Source organism: Rhincodon typus, chromosome 23 (genome assembly GCF_021869965.1).
Source record: "Rhincodon typus isolate 14 chromosome 23, sRhiTyp1.1, whole genome shotgun sequence".
NCBI classification, from domain to species: Eukaryota; Metazoa; Chordata; class Chondrichthyes; order Orectolobiformes; family Rhincodontidae; genus Rhincodon; species Rhincodon typus.
In genome coordinates this window covers 24,034,520-24,056,448 of record NC_063354.1, presented here as the reverse complement: position 1 = coordinate 24,056,448, position 21,929 = coordinate 24,034,520, and the positions used below count along the sequence as shown (strand labels likewise).

The following is a 21,929-nucleotide window of genomic DNA, read 5'->3' as shown; positions in this document are numbered from 1 at the left end:
CCTAAAGTAGAGATGGGATTTGCAAACTTTTTGTTCAGGTTACCCTGAACTGAAATTCTGTTCAAGGCTTGGAGCTATGCTGTAAATGGGCAGAAGTTTCAAATCCCAAGTATTACATGGGTCAACAAATCTTCAGGCAACACTCTTTTTTTGGCTTGAACTTTTTTTTTTTTTTGAAGCTTCAATCATGCTGAGCAGGAACTTTTGAAGTTTTCAAACTTAAATGATTTCTGTTTTTGATTATGTTTAAAGTGTTCAGATGGTTGTATTCCACTATGTTGGAATAGATGTTCATTTGAGTTCTGATAATTTTAGAGCCTTCTCCCTCTTTTGTGAGGATGACATTTTTGCCACAAATGGCTAATAGTTTTCAATATGACATGTTCCTGTTTTGGTGTAAGTCAATGGCATTTTCTTGTCCATTTTTACTTAATTGTATGTTGACTTTTTATTATTTTGTAGCTGATCTTTTTTAATTTCCCATCTTTTTAATCAGGAAGAAGATGAAGCAGAAGTTGAGAGTACTAAAAAATCCCCCTCTGAAAGCACTGGTAAGTTATTGTATAGTAAAATAACTTTTTATGCTAGTCATAGTTCTGTAGTGCAAGTTGAAGTGTGGGTAACAGGAATGCACAGGCTTATGGGCAGTGCGAAGTTCAAGGCTGTTCCATTTTGAGCATGTCAGTAATGCAACTTCAGTAGATCAATCAACAAATGTTACATCTGTAACCATATCTGAATGCACACTGCCAATTTCAAATGTGTTAATAGCATAAGGAGTTGCACCAATACAAATTGGGTGACCAATGTTAGAAACTGAGCATCTAAGGGTCTTCAATCTTTTGGTAAGGAGAGAAAACTGGAAACTAAGTGAGGCAGTACAGTTAGCAAAAAGAGATGCAATAATGAGACAGGATGTTGGTGCAAGAAATCGGGATGTGGAATCAGTCTGGCTGCAAGACCATAAAGAACAGGTAGGTGATTTGGCTCATCAAGCCTGCTTTGTGATTTCATCATGGCTGATATGTTTCTCAACCTTACACTCCTACCTTCTCCCTGTAACCCTTGATCCTCTAATCAAGAAACTATCTACTGTCTTAAATGGGCTAAATTACTTTGCCACAGAAGTCTGCAGAGGCCATGAGTTGCACAGATTCCTGGGGAGTGTTGCTGAACAAAGTGACCTTGGAGTACAGGTTTATAGGTCCTGAAATTGACTTGCAGTTACCCAGGGTGGTGGAGGTGTTTGATATGCCTGTCTTTTTATTGGTCAGTGCACAGTATAGAAATTGGGATATCATGTTGTGGCTGTATAGGACACTTGGTTAGGCCTACTCTCAATGTAGCATTTAATTCTGGCCTCTCTGCTAGAGGAAAAATGTTCAACTTAAAAGGGGTGCAAAAAAATTTGAGGATTTTTGGGAGGGTTTAAGCTATACGGAGAGGCTGAATCGGCTGGGGCTGTCTTTTCCCTGGAGCTTGAGGCTGAGGGGTGACCTTTTTTGTAGAGGGTTATAAAATCATGAGGGGCATTGATTGGGTGAATAGCTAAGGCCTTTACCCCAAGGTAGGGGAGTACAAAAATTGAGGACATAAGTCTAAAGTAAGATTGGGAAGATACAAAAGGGAACAAAGGGTCAACTTTATCATTCCAAATGTAGTGCATGGAAGGAATGAGCTGCCAGAGGTGGTGGTGGAGGCTGGTACAATGACAACATTTAAAAGGCAGCTGAATGGAAATATAAATACACAGGGTTTAGAGGGATATGGGCCAAATGCTGGCAAATGGGACTAGACTAACAGAATATCTGGTTGGCCTGGATGAATTGGACCCAAGCGTCTGTTTTCAGCTGTACATCTGATGCTATTAACCACCCTCCGGCTGAAGAAGTTCCTCCTGATCTCCGTTCTAAGGGCCAGCCCTTCACTCTGAACCTGTGCCCGCAGGTCCTAGTTTCTCCAACTAGTGGAAATATCTTGTCCATGTCTGCTCTGCAGGCCTCCAGAATTTTACAGAAGTTCTTTTTTAATGAGTCTTCACTCCCTCCCTACCCCTTCTAAACTCCTCCGATCAACTGCAAATCTACAGTCCTCATGACAAGCCCTTTATCCCAGGGTTGTCATTTTTTGAACCTGCTCTGGACCTTTCTCCTCTCCATCTCAACACCACCACAACTGCAACCCCACCCCCCAATGCCATACAGCCATCCTTAAATACAGGGCCTGAAACTGCTGTCAATTTTTTGCAAATGTGGCCTTGCACAGACTCTGCAGTACATCTTGTCACTCTCCATTTTCTTGCCCTCCTGGAATGAAAATTTTATCATATTTTGCCTTCCAAACTGCCAGTTGAAACTGAATGTTAACCTTAAGATGGTCGGAGCTGAGGAACCAGGGGTGAAAACATTGCAGGCAGTTGGCTATAGCTCCAAACAGTTGTTGGGTGAGAGGAAACAGTGTTACATGCATGTGATTTCCTGTTTAACGAGTGCTACAACAGTTATGCTTGATTTTTATATTTAGTCTTAGCAAATGACTTGTGATCATGTTGGCTGAGTTTGCCATGGAGAAGATGGACTTTCAGACTAAAACTGAGCTCCCAACTGGAGGGAAGAAAGCTAGAACTAATGGGGCCCTTGTAAATTTGGTTTTGTGCAGTGAAATTGTTAACTTAACACTGGTCACTTTCTCCCAAAAGGACTTCATAAGACCGCATTCTTTAGATTAGAGGAAGGTTGTTGGACCAACTTGGGTTTTGATTTAAAAAAATTTGACCAGATGTACAGATGAAGGCATTGCATTTGAACCCGAGGCTTTTGATAAGGTCCTGCATGAGCCTGACTGGATGCATGTGTCCAGTGATGTTCTGCAGGAATTAATGTTGGGGCCCTTTTTTGTTAGCTGCATATTTAAATGATTACAACCTGAATGTGGGAGGGTTGATCAGTAGCTGAGCAGATGATGCAGAAATTGGTGAAGTGGTAAGTCGTGAGGATTGCCTTGGGTTGCAGGAGGATATAGACAGGATAGTTAGATGGGATGTTCTGTGGGAAATGGAATTCCTTCTGGATAAGGTTGAGGTGATGCACTTGGGCAGGACAAACTAGACCAGGAAATAGATGAAAAGTTGGTAAGTGGAGGATCAAGGGATCTTGGTTTTCACTTCCATTGGTCCCTTAAGGTAGAGGAACAGGTAGATAGTGGTTGCAAAGACATGGATACTTGCCTTTGTTAGCTGAGGCATGGTGTTTTAAGAGTAGGCAGGTTATGCTGTAGTTGCAACCTAACCAACTTTATACAGTATTTAACCATTCTGGAATCCACATTGGAGGGATATGGTAGTACTGCAGAGGGTGCAGTGGAGATTTGTCAGAACATTCCTTGGGCTGGAGAGCTGAAGAGGTTGCATACACGAGTTTTTCTTTGGAGTGGAGAAGAGCAGACTGAGGAATGAGTAAAATTTCTCTATAATAAATGGGAAGGCGTATTCCTCTTGATGGAGGCATCAATGACCAGGGGACACAGACTTAATGGAAGGGACATGAGATTTGGAGGCAAGATGAACAGTTTTTAAAACCCAGACAGTGGTGGTAATCTGGAACTTACTTGCTGGTAAAAGTAGAAACCTTTTTGACCTCTTCTAAATGTGAGATTGTGTTGGATCCCAAGGCTGTGAGCTCAGCTGGAAATTGGGATAGGAATAGCTACCTGCTTTTGGTGCAGGTTGTGACTGAACAGCCTTTTCTGAGCTGTGGACCTGACTGAAGTGAGGTAGTCCAATCCCACACTTGAGTATAAGGGATAGTTTGGCAATAGACTGGGTAACCTCTTCAAAAAGTCTCTAGGCAATTGATAAAACATCTGGAATCAGTGTGCACAGTGCCTTTTGTCAGGCATAAGAACACAATGGAGAAGTGGCCCACTCCTTAACAAAAGGAATGGTGGACAGCATTGGATCCAAAGAGAAGATGGAAGTTGCTAAATACATAAGCTTGAGGATTGAAAGCAGTTTCAAATTCCACAAGAGGCTAGTCTGTTTAAGGGAATAATAAGTAAGCTTGTAGGCAATAGGAACTTCTATAAAAGAAAAATTGTCAGATTTTAGGCCGATCACTGTGAAACAGGAGAATTGACACCTGAAGAGCCAGGAAATGGCGCAGTTCTATTAAACTGTAGTTAGGAGTTTTCGTTAACTTTTTGGGAAGCAGGATTTGATGGAGACTTAACATGGGAGGTGGGAAGTTATTTTTGTTTTTTTGTCTTAAAACAATTGTAATTCCCTAGTTGTCTTTCAAAATTCTAGAGATTCTGAAACCACCAGCCTGCAATAAGTGCAACCATACTGTTCATAAACAAGAATTGCAGACTAGTCTGACATTAGGAGAAATGCTGGATTCAATTAAGAAGGATTAGATGCTTAAAATGGTGTTAGTGTTCCTCAAAATCAACCTTAGTTTCTGAAAGGGAAACTGTTTGTTTGACAAACCACCTGGAGTTTGAATGTAACTAACATGACTGGGGGAGAAGTATTTGGATTTTGAGTTGACAGTCCCATGAAGTCAATGTGCAAAATTAAAAACGGGATAGGTGGTAAGTCCTGGTTTAGATTGAGAATAGGTTAACCAACTGAGAATGAAGAGGCAGTTTATGGAGTGGAAGGTGGGGGTACCACAGGAAGGTGTGCTTGGGGCCCTGCCATTTCCCAAATACACTAAGTATTTGGAGTTTTGTTATGTCAGTGAGGAGTATATAGAAGTTTCTGGCAGGTTTAGGTGTAGTTGCCCACTCAACCTATGATAGCTGTGGTGTATTGGATAAATGTGAAGAGCAGAATGACTGTGATTTGAGAGGTTAATGTAGAAGACCATGCCCTTGTAAATTGTCAGTGACAGAAAGATGCAGGTGTGGCAAGCATTTTGGAATGCCACTGGACTGTTGGCTGTTCACTTTGTAAGTGTTCGGAGTCTGAACTTGGGCAACTGTACAAGTGCTTTGAGACAACACTTGCAGTGCTAAAGGGTAGTAGGAACTGCAGATGCTGGAGAATCTGAGATAACGAGGTGTAGAGCTGGATGAACACAGGCCAAGCAGGAAGGCTGACGTTTCGGGCCTTGACCCTTGTTCAGTACTTGAGATTTTTGAGATGGGTATTGAGCCTGGTGTGAGTGTGTGCAGCCTTAACTTTTGTTCATCGGTAAATTTACCCAAGTTTTTTTACCACTGGTATTCACTGCTGACAAAAGGAAACATATATTTTTGAAACTAGATGCATAGTTTTGAGGTTGTTGACTTGATCACCTGAGCTGGCTGGTTGTAGTTTGGACGTTTCATCCCCATGCTAGGTAACATCAGTGTGGCCTCTACGACTTAGTTCTACTCCACTTTGATATGATCAGTCTGGAATGTTGTCATTTTCTGGCTTTTTTTGGGCTAGGATTTGTAAATAGGGTCTAATTCCACATTTATTGATAGCATTACAGGTAGACAACCAGGCCTCTTGTAATTCCCATGCATATCTACAGTTGGCTTGAGCTAGGATGGTCATATCACCCCAGTTAAATTGGCCTTTGAGTGTACTGAAATGTGGGAAAGGTTTTTTTTTTTCGTTGTTTGACTGCTAGCTGGCGTTCGTGTATCCTGATGGCTGGTTTCCTTCCTGTCTGTCTGATGTAATGTTTGTGGCAGTCCTTGCATGGTATTTTGTACACTCGTCCTGCATGTAGGTATGGGGTCTTTGGTCCTTGAGTGTTTGTGGTGTGGCTGTGGGTTTGTGCTGCTTTGCTTAGTGGTCATAGGAGTCTGATTGTCAGATCTGATTTTATATTCTAGACATTGGGTCGTGTGGCCGGTGTATTGTGTCCTCTTGGTGTTGCCTGTCTAGTAGGCATCTATGGTTGAAGTTGGGGTATCCATTGATGAAGACCTTGTATAGGTGCTCTTCCTCGTGCAAAGTTTGGGTGTGTTGCAGTGGATTGCATCCTGTTTGAATAGTGTCCTTATGCAGCTTTTGTGGACGTTTGGGTGATTGCTGTAGAAATTGAGCACTTGGTCAGTGTGGGTTGCCTTCCTGTGTACCGTGGTTTTGGAACTCCATGGGTCATGGATTCTACCCAGACATTGAGGAACAGAAGTTTGTTTTCCTCTTGTGAATTTGGTCCTGGTGAATGTTGTTGAGGTGGTGTCTCTTCTAACAGTGCATTTAATGGATAAATGTGTCATCTCAATATATCACATCCAAATTTGGCTGTACGTGAGGGAGGGTTATGCGTTCCAATCTCTGCGTGACTGCCTCTGCAATCAGCCCCGAGATGGGTAACCCCATAGGTGTGCTATTAACCTGTTTGTATACTTTTCAGTTAAAGATGAAGTGTGTGGTGAAGCACAAGTTGAGTAGTCGGAGTATGTTGCCCTTGCTGATGGAGCTGTCAGTTGGTGTTCCTGTTTTGTCTAATGTGCCCAGTGTTGCTTTGGCTAGTGGGACATTAATTGATGTGAAGAGCATTGTAATTTCCATGGATACCATCATCTTGTTGATTTTTGATCTTTTTGAAGTTAAAGAATCCCTAGGTTGGGTGGATGGAGAGGGGTGATCTGTTGACTAGGTGTTCTAATCTGTGTAGGTTCTTAGCTAGCCTGTATGTAGGTGTGCCCATTAAGGAGACACTGGGTCGGAGGGAGATGTCTGGCTTGTGTACTTGGAAGTTTGGAGAAGCAGGGTGGTGTTTGAGCCTTCTGGTTTCATTTTAATGTAGTCTGTCTTGATTTATTTGTATTGCATTCTTTAGTCTCATCAGTGTTTGGATGATCTTATTTGCCAGCTGCAGTGTTGGCTCTGTATGCCGTGCCTGTACTTTAACAAACCAGACTAGATTGACAATTAACAACCTCATCCACAGTCTGAGCTGCAACTCTCTCTATTTACAAGAATCTTTTTTAAATATTTCAGTTTTGTAGTGTCTTTGCAAGAGTTCTTTTGGGAGAGTTTTCTGGAATTTGCAATTGTATGTGACCATCCACCATATTTAGTGTCCTTGTTAATCCCTTATGAAAAGTCAACCCTTGGCTAATGAGTCCACATTTTTTCAAGTTCTGCACCAGCTGGCTGAAATCTAACTTCCTTAGCACAAATGACCATTTGAGAATGGCAGTTGTATCATCCTTTTTTCCTTAAGAAGGGGAGGTTGTACTGATTTGATAATGGAAACAGAAGCCCCCAATCTGTTACGGTGGAGTAGAGGTCCCCTTCCAATATTTAAAACCTGAAATGCCCAGAAAAGCTCACCTCACCCAATCTGGTAAGTGGTTACAGAGAAGGGGAGGTGAAATGAAAAATATCCCTCATGTTCACTTTAACAAGTAACAATTTACTTAATTTGTTCACTGTTAAGGTTAATGAACAGAATGACTAACATTAAACAATTCCCCCTTAACAAGTAAGTTTCCAGAATGGAACAAAACTATTGGTATGCTGTTCCAATAGACACCAGTCCCACTTGTATAAACCCAAGTAGTAATTAAAACTAACACTTAGACTCTCAAAATCTATACAAAGTGTGTTTTATGGAATATTCTGCCTCCAGTCAAATGCCATTCTTCCACTGATCCTTCAGTCAGATGTTTCCTCTGTGAACTTGTCTCGGCAATCTTTTTTAGCTGGGAGTGCTTTGGTACCTTTACTAATGAATAGATGGTGCTTTCTCAAAGCTTGGAGATTTTGAGCTGGACGTTTATTCCTCAGATGGCAGTTTGTTCTCGCCCCAATTTTTAAACTCGCTATTTCTATACTCCTTGATGACCTGTTAATTTCCATAGTATAGGATTGGTCTGAGGTTGTCCAAACCATGAGGTTGTAATCTTGGATCGTAGGAACTGTAGATGCTGGAGAATCCGAGACAAAGGTGCAGAGCTGGCCGAACACACAGGCCAAGCAGCAGCATAGGAGCAGAAAGGCTGATGTTTCGGGCCTAGACCCTTGATTTGTTTTCAATCTAAGTGCTTGGTTTAAATTGGTTGATCTTCAAGATCAAAACAAGCCCAAAGTTTCTGATCACACAGCCAATTGATACATGTTTCAATTTTAGAGCTGTCTATACCTCTGCTTACAGACACCATTTTATTATTCTCCAAGTTTAGAAAAGCACTTTACCCCTTGAAGGGGCTACAAACTTTTTTGATCCCCTGATGCCATTTTTACATAAAATACTAGCTTTCATGGCGTATGTACTGCTCTAATGGTAACATCTAATCTAGTGTCACCTGACAGTTTCCTCTCACCAGAATATTTGCATCAGATGTTGTCTAAGTGAATCCTTTAAACTGTTCCTTGCAAATGTTTAAAATTTGGTGTTTAGTTTGAAAACTGCCTTGATTTCAGTGTAGCTGAGCAGATTCTTTGCTAAAGAAACAATGTGATTCTGCATGACAAAAGGGTAGTTTTTTGCTTTCGTTTCAACCCTCCATCTGCACTCAAACCTGTCACAGAATATTCATGTGAATTTATTGATGCTGATAATCAGGAGGTCAGTTACAATTTGAAATTAGACTAGCTTTGTGTATTGACTTCAGTAATTTATCTCTCTCATTTAAATCTTATTATCTTTAATCTTGGCTCTTGGCAGTCTCCAGTCTTCAAATTTAAATAACACACTGTACTGGTCCCCTGGGTGGCTGTCTGTAAAACTTGCCCTGTCTGCAATGCTCCTTTTTAATTATTTCCTAACAGAGGACTAAGCAACTTGATGCCATTCTAGCTCAGTACAACTAAATTGTTGTGTCCAGTGCTTTGTAATTATTGCATTACTGCCCTTTTGGTATCTTTAAAACACTTTGACTGAAATGTAAAGCATGTTCCAAAAATTGAGAACAAATTGACTTAATTGAAATCTAGATCAATAGAATATGCCAAATGAAACAATACTCCTTCTGATTGAAGTTCCCTTAAGGCAGATGGATTTTTTTTCAATGCTCCTTTGCAAATTGCTTTTACACCTCTGTACTGACTAGGACAATATTTGACCCGTGGTGAGTTTGTTAGCTTTATCTAGTTCTCTTTCACTTGTATCATTGTTCTCAACACAGTCAACTTGTATTTCAAGATCTGTTGAAAAACCTGTTAGTGCAAAGCAACATTATGGATATGGGTTTATTCCCAAGTCTGTCAAAATGATTACCAGGTGCCCAGTCCAGTAACTCATTTTGACTAAAATGTTGGTGGCATTCATACCTTTACAAGACGAGTTAGAATTAGGTTTTTCAGTCTGTCCCATCACACCTATTTTCTGCAACCAAATTTTGAGCATTGCTATATTGACTAGTTGGTGTATGCAGTTTCCAGGGAATAATACATGAAAACAATGTACACATGAGAACATAATGACAAATAATACTTCATTCAAGGAAAATGAAATTTTGGAATTCCTGTTTGGATCTTTGCCTATTGTGAATATGAAACTGAGAATCTCTAACTTAAACATACAATGCTTTGCTCATGACTTCTCATCACCACCTCTCATTGAACAGTTAATACCCAAGTTACCACTGCCCCCTTGTCCAGTTTCTGTTGTATAGACTTGCAAATCTACACACATTTTGTTGTACTGCGTTACCTTTAACTTTCTTCAAGTAATGCCATCTAATAGAAATTTTGCATTTAACAAGTTCCTACTGCTTGTTCACCCATGCTCCTCCAAATAATTCTGCTTGTTTATCTCTGTCCCACCCTGCCATTGGACTGGCCTGTGTAGTTGCTGCTTTAATGTTTTTTCCTTTTTCAGATGTCCTCTTCCTGGCCTGACACAACTCCAGTATCTAAGGAACATTGCACAATTGTGACCTGAGACTTTTGTCTCCACCTGACTTCCCTCTTCCTGGGATGCATCCCATCTGGATGAGTAAAATTTCTTAAGTTGTTCTTGTGTAGTTAAAACCCTCTTCCCAATTTTCTTACCACTATTGTTCAGTTTCCTCCTCTCCCACCATTATCTGCTATTATTTGGATAAATACAAAACTCATCCAGTACCCTTTAGTTGACATTTTTCTGACCCTCAATGGGTTCCACCATCCTTTCTTTTGGTTGAAACTATCCTTTGTTTTAATGTTGAGCATTTTCCTGTTGACCTATTGCCCTTTTAGTCTTATTACCTTTGTACTAGCATTCTCTCTCCCCTTGTGTGCACTCAAATGAGAGCAGCTACAGAATAAAGTGAACTTTCATGGTATTGGGTACCCTGCCTTTGTCCAAGGGAACATGTTTTGTTTGTACTTGAATTATCTGTGCCTTGAAGCCCATTTCCCTGGCTGGCCTTTGTTTACTGGTGGTTAAATTCCTTCTGGAATTATTAAACTTGGCACTCCCTTGTGACTTTGCCATCACAGTTTAACTGTTCTTGTTTAACCAGAGTTTTTCCACTGACAATGTGCCCATTGACCCACTTCATTCCTACTGAACAATCTGTTTCCCAGTCTATACAAAGTTAGTTGGTTCTTGTACCAGTTGACAATACTTCTGCTCAGATTCCTATTGGTTTACGTAGGAAGTGCAGACGTTGTTATAATAATCTCACCTATTTTACTGAGTGAAACACACTTTGCCTCCCCTGTAGTTTCTGATAACTTCAATTCGCACAGCATTTCTTCAGTTTTTGCAAATGTGCCTATTTAGGGGAAGGAAGAAGCTGTATAAGGTCTGTGGCTTAGTACATGCACACAATATTACTTGTACCACCAGATATGAACTTCAAGTTGGAACTTGAGTTGGTGCAATCTGTCATGCTGTTAGTCATTCATTGTCCCCTGATTTTGTACTTCAGTACATGACAAATGAATTGGATTAAGTCGAAGCATCTTTGTACTGAGTTAGATGTGTGTGGTGGAAGCCATTTGGTATATCGTTGCTTGTTTGTCCTGAGAGCTTGGACAGTAAGTTTCAGCAGGCTGTAACGGTGCTCCCATTCGGATGGAGAACTGATGCATTGCCTTTTGAACTAGCATTTGTATGCACTTGCCAGTAAAAGCAGCTTGGCCATGGGATTCTTTCTCACCTTGAATGTTCATTTGAGGTTGTGGGCAGAGATGACTTAAAGCATCCTTCACTAGATTTTTAAAAAATGCTAAAGAAGCAGAAATTGCTACAAGCTTGTTATTTCAAGGGACAAGCATCTTGCCCTTGCATTCAATCTATCTTACAAAACTGAGACATTAAGAATCTTTGCTTCCTGCTGTCCTTCTGTCACATAACAGTTGCCAGAAAAGACAAGCATCTGTCTAATTATCAGTTTCAGATGGTCTTGATAGTGCAGTTTAGCTGAAGAGGCCAGACCTTGAGAGGCAGGTCCTGCTACAAGTGGAGCACCATTACAGATTGGCTTTGGTGCCTGTGTTGTCAAGTTGTTGTAGCCACTCATTTTGGACCTGTTAATGAGTTAGCAATATTCTGCTATCAGTCACCGACTCCCAATTGCATCACTTGGTTGGACCCATGTCACATGTCCAAGGATCATGAGAAGCAGAGCTTTTGGTGTCTTCCTAGTCATTTGGCTTTGGCTATTTCGCCATAATTTCTGGTGGTCTTTCATTCTGCAGGCAGGCTGAGGCCAATAAAGCAACTTAATTGAACATTTCGACAGTTCCCAAAATTGGTTGCCTTCCTGAGAGGACTATCCCATTTCTGATAGAGCTGTATAGAAGATGCTGTGAGCATGCTTTGAGCTGTTTGTTTAATTCCTAAAGTTGCCTTAATATTTTTCATGTCCCTCTTTTGGCCCCAAGTCAAAGACACTTTCTTCATGCAAGTGCAATTCTGCCCCTGGTCCCAAGGTAGCAGAATTTATTACCCACTTTTCTATTGGTATTTTATTCTGTAATCCATGGAGATAAAACAGCTTGAGTGATGTTAGTCCATTTTCTTTAAAGTCAGTGTCTTTTGTGACTACTTTTTGTGTAGGCAAAAAGTGAGGCATGCATGTGCAGGAGTTCTCCTGATCAGGACGTTAAGACCATAAGACATACGAGCAGAAATTAGGCCATTTGGCCCATCGAGTCTGCTCTGCCATTCAATCATGGCTAAGTTCGTCAACCCCATTCTCCTGCTTTCTCCCTGTAACCTTTGATCCCCTTGATAATCAAGAACCTATCTATCTCCATCTTAAATGTACTCAATGACCTGGCCTCCACAGCCTTCTGTGGCAGTGAATTCCATAGATTCACCACTCTCTCTGGCTGGAGTTTCCCCTTATCTCTGTTCTAAAAGGTCTTCCCTTTACTCTAAGGCTGTGCCCTCGGGTCCTAGTCTCTCCTACCAATGGAAGCGTCTTCCCAACATCCTCTGTCCAGGCCATTTAGTATTCTAAGTTTCAGTTAGATTCCCCCCTCATCCTTCTAAACTCTAAGTAGAGAACCAGAGTCCTCAAACATTCCTCAGATGTTAAGCTTTTCATTCCTGGGACCGTTCTCGCACGCTTCCTCTGAACGTACTTGAGAGCCAGTACATCCTGAGATATGGGGCCCAAAATTGTGCACAATACTCCAAATGTGGCCTAGCCAGAGCCTTATAAAGCCTCAGTGGTACATCCCTGACTTCATATTAAAGTCCTCCCAAAAGCTGACATTGCATTTGTCTTCCTGACTACTGACTCAACCTCCAAGTTTACCTTGAGAGAATCCTGGGCTAGAACTCCCAAATCTCTTTGCACTTCAGACTTCTGAATTTTTTCCCCACTTAGAAAATAATCCATACCTCTAATCTTCTTAATGAAGTGCATGACCTCACTTGTACGGCATCTGCCACTTCTTTGCCCACTCTCCTAACCTGTCCAAATCCTTCTGAAGCCTTGCCATCTCCTCCATACTACCTGTCCCTCGACCTATCACTATCATTGGCAAACTTAGCCAGAATGCCCACAGTTCCTTCATCTAGATCATTTAATGTATAAAGTGAAACGTTTTGGTCCCAACACTGACCCTTGTGGAACACTGCTTGTCACTGGCTGCCATCCTGAGACCCTTTTTATCCCCACTTTCTGCCAGACAGCCAATCTTCTATCCATGCTAGCACCTTGCCTCTAACACCATGGGCCCTATCTTACTCAGCAGCCTCCTGTGTGGCACCTTGTCAAAGGCCTTGAAGTCAAGGTAGATAGCATCTATTGGCTCCCCTTGGTCTAACCTGCTTGTTATTTCCTCAAAGAATTCTAATAGATTTGTCAGACATGACCTCCCCTTGATGAAGCCATGCTGACTTTGCTCTATTTTGCCAAGTATTTCCAATTATTCAGAAATATCATCCCTCACAATTGGACTCTCAAATCTTACCCATGACTGAGGTTAGGCTAGTTGGCCTGCAATTTTCAGTATTTTGCCTTACTCCCTTTTTAAACAGGGGTGTCACGTTAGTGATTTTTCCAGTCCCCTGGGACATTCCCTGACTCTAGCGATTTCTGAAAGATCACCACTAACGCTTCCATTATCTCCTCACCTATCTCCTTTAGAACTCTGGGGTGTAGTCCATCTGGTCCAGGTGATTTGTCCACCTTCAGGCCAATCAGTTTTACTAGCACCTTTTCCTTGGTGATGGCCACCATACTCAGCCCTACCACCTGACTCTCTTGAATCTTTGGGATTTTACTTGGGTCTTCCACCGTGAAGACTGGTGTGAAGTAATTATTCAGTTCCTCAGCCATTTCCTTGTTCCCCACTACTATCTCTCCACTGTTATTTTCCAGTGGTCTAATGTCTACTTTTGCTTTTCTTTTTTGCCCTCTTATACCTAAAGAAATTCTTATAGCTTATCCTCATTTTAATCTTCTCCCTCTTCTGTTTTTTGTTGCCCTCTGGTCTTTAAGCTTCCCAGTCATCAGGTTTCCCGCTGCCCTTTGCCACATCAAATGCTTTCTCTTTTTTGCTTTTATGCTATCCCATCTTCCTTAGTCAGCCATGGTTGTATCATCCTCCCAGCCAATGACCGAAAATAAATAATAGTTCACTTCTTGGCTTGCGCTCTCACCACTCCCTTCACTCAAACAAGTAGGCCACTGGCTCACCAAGGTAACTTAATTTTTTTTTTATATAGGAAAAGCTTGCCTTCCTGGTTGCCCCCTGGCCTGCATTCCCCACTCCCGCCGCTCGAAACAAGTAGTTGTCTTTACTTTCTCGTCCGTCTTGCTTTCAGTGAGAAGCTCATTTTCACTTTCAAAGGAAAATGACTGGGTGTGGTGAAGAACACAAACTGTAGGAGCTGGACAGTAATCCTGTTCTTAACTCTTCATTCTGAAGCAAAGTTGCTTATGTAAACACTGCAATACATGGTGTCATGGAAGAACTGAGGCTCAGGAGTTTTTTAACACAGGAACCAATTTCTCCAGATTCCTCAAGGGTCCTGTTTGGCATCAGGAGCCTTGCTGAAATGTGGGACATGAGGTAAATGGGTATATCTACAGTGGTGTGCTTGTCACATTGGCACTTCTACTGTGGGTGCAGTGTCCAATTGTCAGCTATAGAAGAAATGTAAGGGGAATTTTGGTCCACAATTTGGATCAAAGGTCTTGAATGATAACAATGAAAAGCTGTCATGTTGTTGTTTGAGCAATATAATGCTGTGCTCCAGTGTACTGGAGCAGTTAACTAAATCAAAAGACACTGCATCTACCATTTTATTTTTGTGGTTGGTCAAATTGAGATTAATGAATAACATGAAAAATCAAGGATAAATCTAATCAAAATGATTAATATAAGCTCAACTGTAGTTTTAAAAATAACATCAGAATCACTCCTTTTTTGTCTTTTAACTTGATTAAAATCATCTCCATTCTCCAACGATGTTTTTCTGTCCCATCCTGTTCGTTTCATTTCCACTTCCGAGACCAGCTATCTTGTGTACTTCCTAGTCCCTTTGGAACACCAATAACACTGCAGTGCCAAATGAAATTGGCAGTGATTTTGGCTTGTGGTCTGAATTCTGACTTTGAAGGTGAAATCTACAATTGGCCCAGTGAAAATTCTCAAATATTTCAGCAGTCATTTTGCAGTCTGGACAGTTTAGTGAGTGTGTTTTGTAAAGTGTAACTGTTACACAAGTGTTTTTTTTGCATTTTCTGCCCTGGGACACTGATTAGTTGGGTAACAGTGAATGTGACTTTGTTTGAGAGTTTTTTGAATTGAGTCATGGAAGAATTTCCTCCTCCAGATAAAATATTTGTGATGTTTAATTACATTCTGTATGTGTGGCCACACAGCTTTTAAAAGAATTGAGCTTTGAAAGCTTTTTGTTGCAACAGGAATCACAAGCTGCTCAAATCACATGTCCCTAACAACTTTGTCTTGTTGAAATCCAGTGCATAACATCACCTGTGTTTTTGAATTTTTTTTTTTAACTTGGTTAACTTTCTGCCTCTAATGGTCTTTCCATTGCAACATTTTACATAATTCCTTAGTGCTGGCAGCCTCTTTCCTTTAGAGGGGAACAAGAGATGCAGGTAGTGGGGTGAAATTAGTAGGATTTACACAAGATTAATCTTGGCACAAGCTAACTTGAAGTCTTGGGGGTTTCACAACATGGAGATAGAAATGATGCTTTGTGTCCGGCCATGCTTTTTGTTAGAGGGCCAAAATTTACAGAAGTAGGTGATGTAGCCTCTTGTGTTCCTCTATTCATTTCTGAGATTATAGCTGATCTGTGACCTATCTCCAGATTTGTTTTTCCCCACTCCCTCTTTCCACTGACATGTCTCATCCACTAGTTATTAACTTGTTTCACGACAGTTGAGTTGGAAATCCCCACCTCCTTGTGAAGGAAGTTAGGAAACACTTAAAATTTGAACTAAAATTCTTAGGATTGCTTCCAGTCCTAGGCTGCCCAACCACTCAATAGGTAGAAAGCACAAATCATAGGCCCTCAAATGTCAAATGCAAGTGAATGCAACCTTAGCTGGTTTAAACTAGACTTCTAGATTAGAATCTCCACCATGTGGAAGCAGGCCTTTCAGCCCATTGAGTCCACACTGACCCTCAGCATCCTACTCCGACCTGTCCCTCTACACTATCCCTCGAACTCAGCACCTACCTGGGTGAATCCACCCAGCCTGCACACTGGACTGTGGAATGAAACGGGAGAACCAGAGGAAACCCATGCAGACATGGGGAGAATTGGCAAACTCCATGCAATCAAAAATTGAAGGCTGGAATTGAAACGGAGTTCCTGGTGCTATGAAGCAGCAAGGCTAAACGCTAAGCTACCATGCCACCCTCTTGGTGAACTTTCATAAGATTTAATTTGTGAGCACTTTCTGTTTTTTTTTTTTAATTTGCTGCACACAAGGCCATCTAACATGGAGCCCAGAGCTGCTGAGTACTCCAGGCACTTTTTTTTATATTTAGGCTTTGAAATGCAATAACACAACTAATGGGTTACAGGTTGTGCCTTAAATGACTAACTATGGGAGAGAATTTGAATCTGTTATTTTGGATATGTTTTGGAATTCTGAGGGTTAATGGTAAACTATGGCTCGGTCATCAGTTTGTCTTTGTCTTCACTGCTTGGTAAGTAAATAACATTATAGAAGTATGCAAAGTGTGTGCTAACTTGAGAAATAACTTCTGTGGCCATGAGCCATTAATGTTTCTGTTCAAGCCATGATTGATGGCGAATGTCTTGTGCTTAGCCCAAACCAACTGGGTTTCTGCTCCAGATGGATTTTGCCTTGCATCATCTAATCATAATGAAGTACATCATCTATTGGAAGTCTTCCAGATCATGACAAAAGCTTTCTAGTTGTGTGCAGTCAGCAATTCCTGCTGTTTTCTTTAAAATAAATTGTGTTTAAGGCCCATGTCACTGCTGATCTCTTGGGCTTCAGTTGAACAGGAAATGCAATTTGTTAATTGCTTTTTGTTTAGTCTTATAATTAAGTTGGGCTGTTTGATGCAACTTGTACTAAAATCAGTATATGAAATAGCTCTTTCTGTGCTGGAGAGCCTTCAAGATAAAACAAAACGTGCACACGTGTGCTGCAGACCACATCAGCCCCTCTGCTCCACCATTCAAGAACATCAGAGCTGGTCTTGGTTCCATGTTCCTGCCAATATTTGTAGGCTTACCTTCTGTCATGTGCTACCCTGTTTCAGGTGTTGAGGATACATTTTGGAAGGTATCTTTTATTTTAAGACACATCCAGTTGTTTATTGCATAATTTTATATCCTGTATTACTTTTTTGTTTGTCCCATCTCAGATGATTGTAACATGGCATATCTTTACTGTTCTACACTTTTTTATTTGTCTTGTTCCATATGCGCAGGAGAAGGTCAGTCAAGCCTGCCCTACCATTTGAGATTGATAGTTTTTAATTTGAAACCTCACCTACCCTGAAACCTTCACCCTTCAGCTTCTCAAGTCTGTCCATCTTGGCCTTAAATATTTAGTTGCACCACTTGTTTTTTCTTTAGAATTCCAAAGAAGCATGATCACAAGTGAATTTCACCTTCGCTTGTTTTAAATAGGTGACCTTTTTGAAAATGTAGCTCTAGATTTGCCCATCAACATGCTCTCCACATCTGCCCTGTGAAGATTCCTCCAATCTTAAATGTAGTAAGTCCCAATTGCCTTAACTTTGAGAATTTTCCTTTTGCCTTGATCGAGATGATGGCTGTTAAAGTGCTGACTGGCTGGCTGCTAAATCTTTATATTCTATCTGTGTCAACCAGCTTGCTTTATTCCGTTCTATAAGGTTATGTAGCTGATCAGTTCAAAAAGCAAAGCAAGTTTGTGCATGCGCTCCAACTTCTCCCTATTAGAATGCACAGACTACATGGTGCATAAAACACTAAATAATTTTTAGTGGTGTAGTTCTGCTAGGTGGGTTGACTTGAGTGAATCTAGGTTGAGCTCTGGTTCTTCTGACTTCAGCATTGCGGAGGTTTAAAACATAGACTTGCTTTCTCTGTTCTGTTGGTCCTGGGTTGAACTAAGATCTGTGCTGCAATGAACAGAGCAGCATTTTTAAACTTGCAGGATGGATTGAGAGGATAGAAGCCCACACAGGTCTTGCCACTAAATGCTGTTTGGTACTCTGGCCTGGAGAACTTTTTTGGGCTTGTCAAGTGGATCGCGAACCAGCAATCCAGACATAGCCATGGCTAATTTGTGGACAGCTGCCAAGCCAATATTACCTTTGATAAAGATGGGTGTTAAACAGCTAACTGGCAGTGAGATGAACTTTGGTATTAATGTGGGGAAGAGGAATAAACAAAACTTGTTTCCAATGCATTGTTTTAGCATAGTGTTCTATGTACTGCATAAATACTAAACCAGATCTGGGGTGAAGGGTAGGATAGCCAGGTGGAGAAAAGGTACGGAGTCAGTATATGATGCTTCAGAATAAAAGTATGTGCCACTTTAATAGCAGTTTGCTGTTCATGATGTGGCTTATGTAGTCTGTAACCATAGAACCCAGACCGTGATCAAGTGACATCTTGGCAATGTGAATGGTTAATGTTAATCAACTTCAATAGGTCTGCTACAAGGGCTAATGTAAGAAGCATTCAGGACATGTACTGGTAGTGGTGTTATCCAGAAACCACAAGTTGTTTTCAAAAACAAACACTTGTAGTATTATGGTCCCAGCTGATGTTACTAATAGATCCAAAATTGAAACCTGGCTAGATCTGTTCATTTTGTTACTTAATGTTTGTGATTTAACCACAATATTCACAAGGCTGCATATTCTTAAAACAGCAGAAGTTTATACACCAGAAATAAACACAAACGAGCCATCTAAGTATAGTTAGAATGATATTGAAACACAGCAAAACAGTTCTCAACCCCATTCAAATACTTACACTCTGAAATTTAAGACTCTATCTTGAAGCTTCTATTTGTCTGACTCCTTTGAGTTTCTTTGCCATGGACAGTAGAGATAATGGAATTCTTCAAGTTTCAGTGTGAACTTGATATGATTGACCCTAAAATTTCTGTGCTGTAATAATTTGGATTTCTAACTCAAATCATGATTCGGAAGATCTATAAACTAAGCCCTTCTGTAGTAACTATTCCTAGGAAGAGTTTCTAGGACAGAATAAACTTGCATTCTGAACTCTACTGTGAACTGAGTTGAAACTTGGTCGATCTGAGATTCTGCAGAAGTGAAACAAAAGCTAATGTTGTTTAACCTGCCTAGTGTAAATCCCAGTAAAAACACCCTTGCAGATCCTGACCTACAAGTAGTTTTTAAGAAAAAAGCAGGTGACCCCACTCCTATGACTGCATTGTCTCTACTCCCAATTGTATTGATCTTGTTTTTTTTAAAAAAACTTTGAAGGTGTCATTTTACAATTGAGAAATTTAAACATGTTGCAAGTAAAACTGTCCCACAGATTGACTCAAGACTAAATGGAAGCAGTATGGGTGTGGGCCATTTGCCAAACTTGAGGTTTGTTAGTCTTTAGTCACGGAAGTGCAACCATTCCTTGAGCATTAACCCAACTGAGTAAAATATTGCTAATAGACAACTTATTGAAATGTCCAGTACTCTGACAAAATAAATCTTGTGCTGTATATGCGCTTCAAGTCAGATGCTGTTTGTATATGTGGTTGAACTGGTCAAGCAGTCCCAATTTTTCACTTCATAGTTGTCTGAATTTACACTTTTCCCCATTCTCCCTTCTCTTTTTGCCTTAATTCCAGTTTTAAGTGCTGTTCATAATACTATGCTCTATGCCTTGTTTGAGCCCAAAACCAAAGATCTAGCGAAGTTGACTTTGTGTACGTGTGACTCTGTTTGTATTACTGTCTTTTCAGATGACCTAGTTGATGAGTACCGTCCGGGCAAGATTCGAGGTGGCAGCAGCTATGAAAAAATGCTGACGAGAGAAGAATTGGAGGAAGAACAACGGTATGTTCACCAAATTGTGATTTGAGCTCCACTTGGTTTTAAGTTGTGCATGTTTTCTTTGTCCTAACTCCTCCCCCCAGCCAGTTTTGCTGCTTCTAATATAAGCACTGTTATAAACCTATCTGCCTTTTATGTCACTTAAAACTCTACGCAATCAGGATGAGTATTTGAAGTCTTTCTTTGTGGAACTAATGCATGTTTAAGTTTGTCCATGACACTTGGGCAACACCTGCCAAACTCTCAATCAAAAGGATATCTCCAGAACATTTTGACAGGACCTATAGCTTGTGGATATAATGTAACCTGAGTTTTACATGTGAAGACTCCAATGTTGAATTTTCTTAAGGCCTCAATCCAAACAGATCACATCCACTCACTCCTTTGTCTATCTAACTTGTTACTCCCTCAAAACTCAAAGATTTGTCAGACATGACCTCTTGATGAAGCTGTGCTGACTCAGTTGTGTTGTACCATGCACTACTAAATACATTACAATCTTGTCCTTAATGGACTCAAATATTACTCAAATATCAGGCAAATCTGCCCATAATTTCCTGTCTTTGCCTCCATCCCCTTAAGCAGGCTGTTAGATGAGCCATTTCCAGCCCTTCTAGATGCTCCATGACTCCAGTGATTCCTGAAAGATCACCACCAAAGCCTCAGCAATTTTCTTTGTTACCTCCTCCAGAACCCTGGAGTGTAATCCTTCTGGTCCAGGTGATTTATCTGCCTTCACCTTTTCAGCTGTCCGAGCATGTTGTCCTTGGTGATGGCCGCTATACTAAACGCTGCCCCTGATTTTGTTACTTTTCGAAGTTCTGGTATGCTGCTGGTGTCTTCAGCTTTGAAAATTGGTATAAAGTACCTATTCAGTTCATCGACCATTTTCTTCGTTCCTTACTGGTAGTACTACTACTCCAGTCTCCTTTTTTCCAGTGGTCCACTGTCTACTTATTGCCTGCGCCTCTGTTTTTCAAATGTCTCAAACTCTCTCTTGCAGTCTCTTTTATGTTATGGTGCACAAATTGTATCCCTTCGCCCACCCCTCTTTTATTGCTCTTTTGTCCTCTGGTTTTTCCAAGCTCCCCAATCCTTTTGGCTTCCCACCAATCTCCACCACATGGCATGTTTGCTGTTGTGCTGTCCCTGACTTGTCAGTTATGATTGCCATTGCCTCTGCCTCTCTTCCTCTTCCTCCCCTCAGTATGTTTCTTCCTTGGGATGAATTTCTATGTCTCCTGCATTACCCCCATAACTCCATTGCTGCTCCACCATCTTCTCTACTAGGTTCTCCTTCCAATCAACTCTGGTCAGCTCCTCCCTCGCATCTTTGTAGTTACCTTGTACTCGGTTGTAATACTGTTACAATTGAGTTCTAAAAGTGGATGCTTTAAGTAATCTTCAGTTTTGTACTGGATCAAATGTAAAATATTTGTTTTAACCACCTGTGTACCGAATAGATTGTTACAGGCTTATTTAGCTGTTCGTTCCATAAGTTTTGAACAACTGAATGCAACAGTGATTGGCTTGATCTATAATTGACACTCCAGTTTCTCTAATCATGCAAACTAGTGGGTCCTCCAGTAAGAAGCTGAAGGGAACAAAATATTTCAGTTGGAGGCTAATGAATATAGCCAATTCCTTCCCATTATTGATCATGGTAGAGTTGTTTTAGGTTGTGGTTAATGGAACTTCAGATTTTATCCAAAGGAGAGGGAAAGTCTACAAAAAAAAACTTATGAAGCAGAATTTTCATGACCAAAGGAGTGCTTGTTTTCTTGTGATTTTTTTTTTCATTTCTCCAATTCTGTTTTGACTTGCACTTAAACCCTTGTGAAACAAAAGTTTCAGATTATCTTAATTTTCAGCTCACTTGACAGTTCAGCAGTGTTTTCATTAATATATACAGAGTGTACCAAACTTGTGCTGAATCGATCAGTTTTTTGGAAGTTTTTACTTCAGAGATTTTAGGTTGTAGCTGCTACATTTGGTACATTCTGATGCCAGATAATTTGACCCAACTTCCATTTTATACCAGATCTGCTTGTTA

At 40.7% G+C, this 21,929-nt stretch overlaps 1 non-coding gene across 2 annotated transcripts in view; it reads left to right on the top strand.

The window, feature by feature from the left end:
• Positions 1-438: 438 nt before the first annotated feature.
• LOC109934247 overlaps positions 439-21,929 on the top strand; it is a 43,017-nt gene continuing 21,526 nt past the window's right edge. For both annotated transcript variants that reach the window (XR_007264590.1, XR_007264591.1), the window contains exons 1-2: positions 439-551; positions 19,786-19,879. This is a non-coding gene — a transcript (uncharacterized LOC109934247). The remainder of the gene's footprint in view (positions 552-19,785; positions 19,880-21,929) is intronic.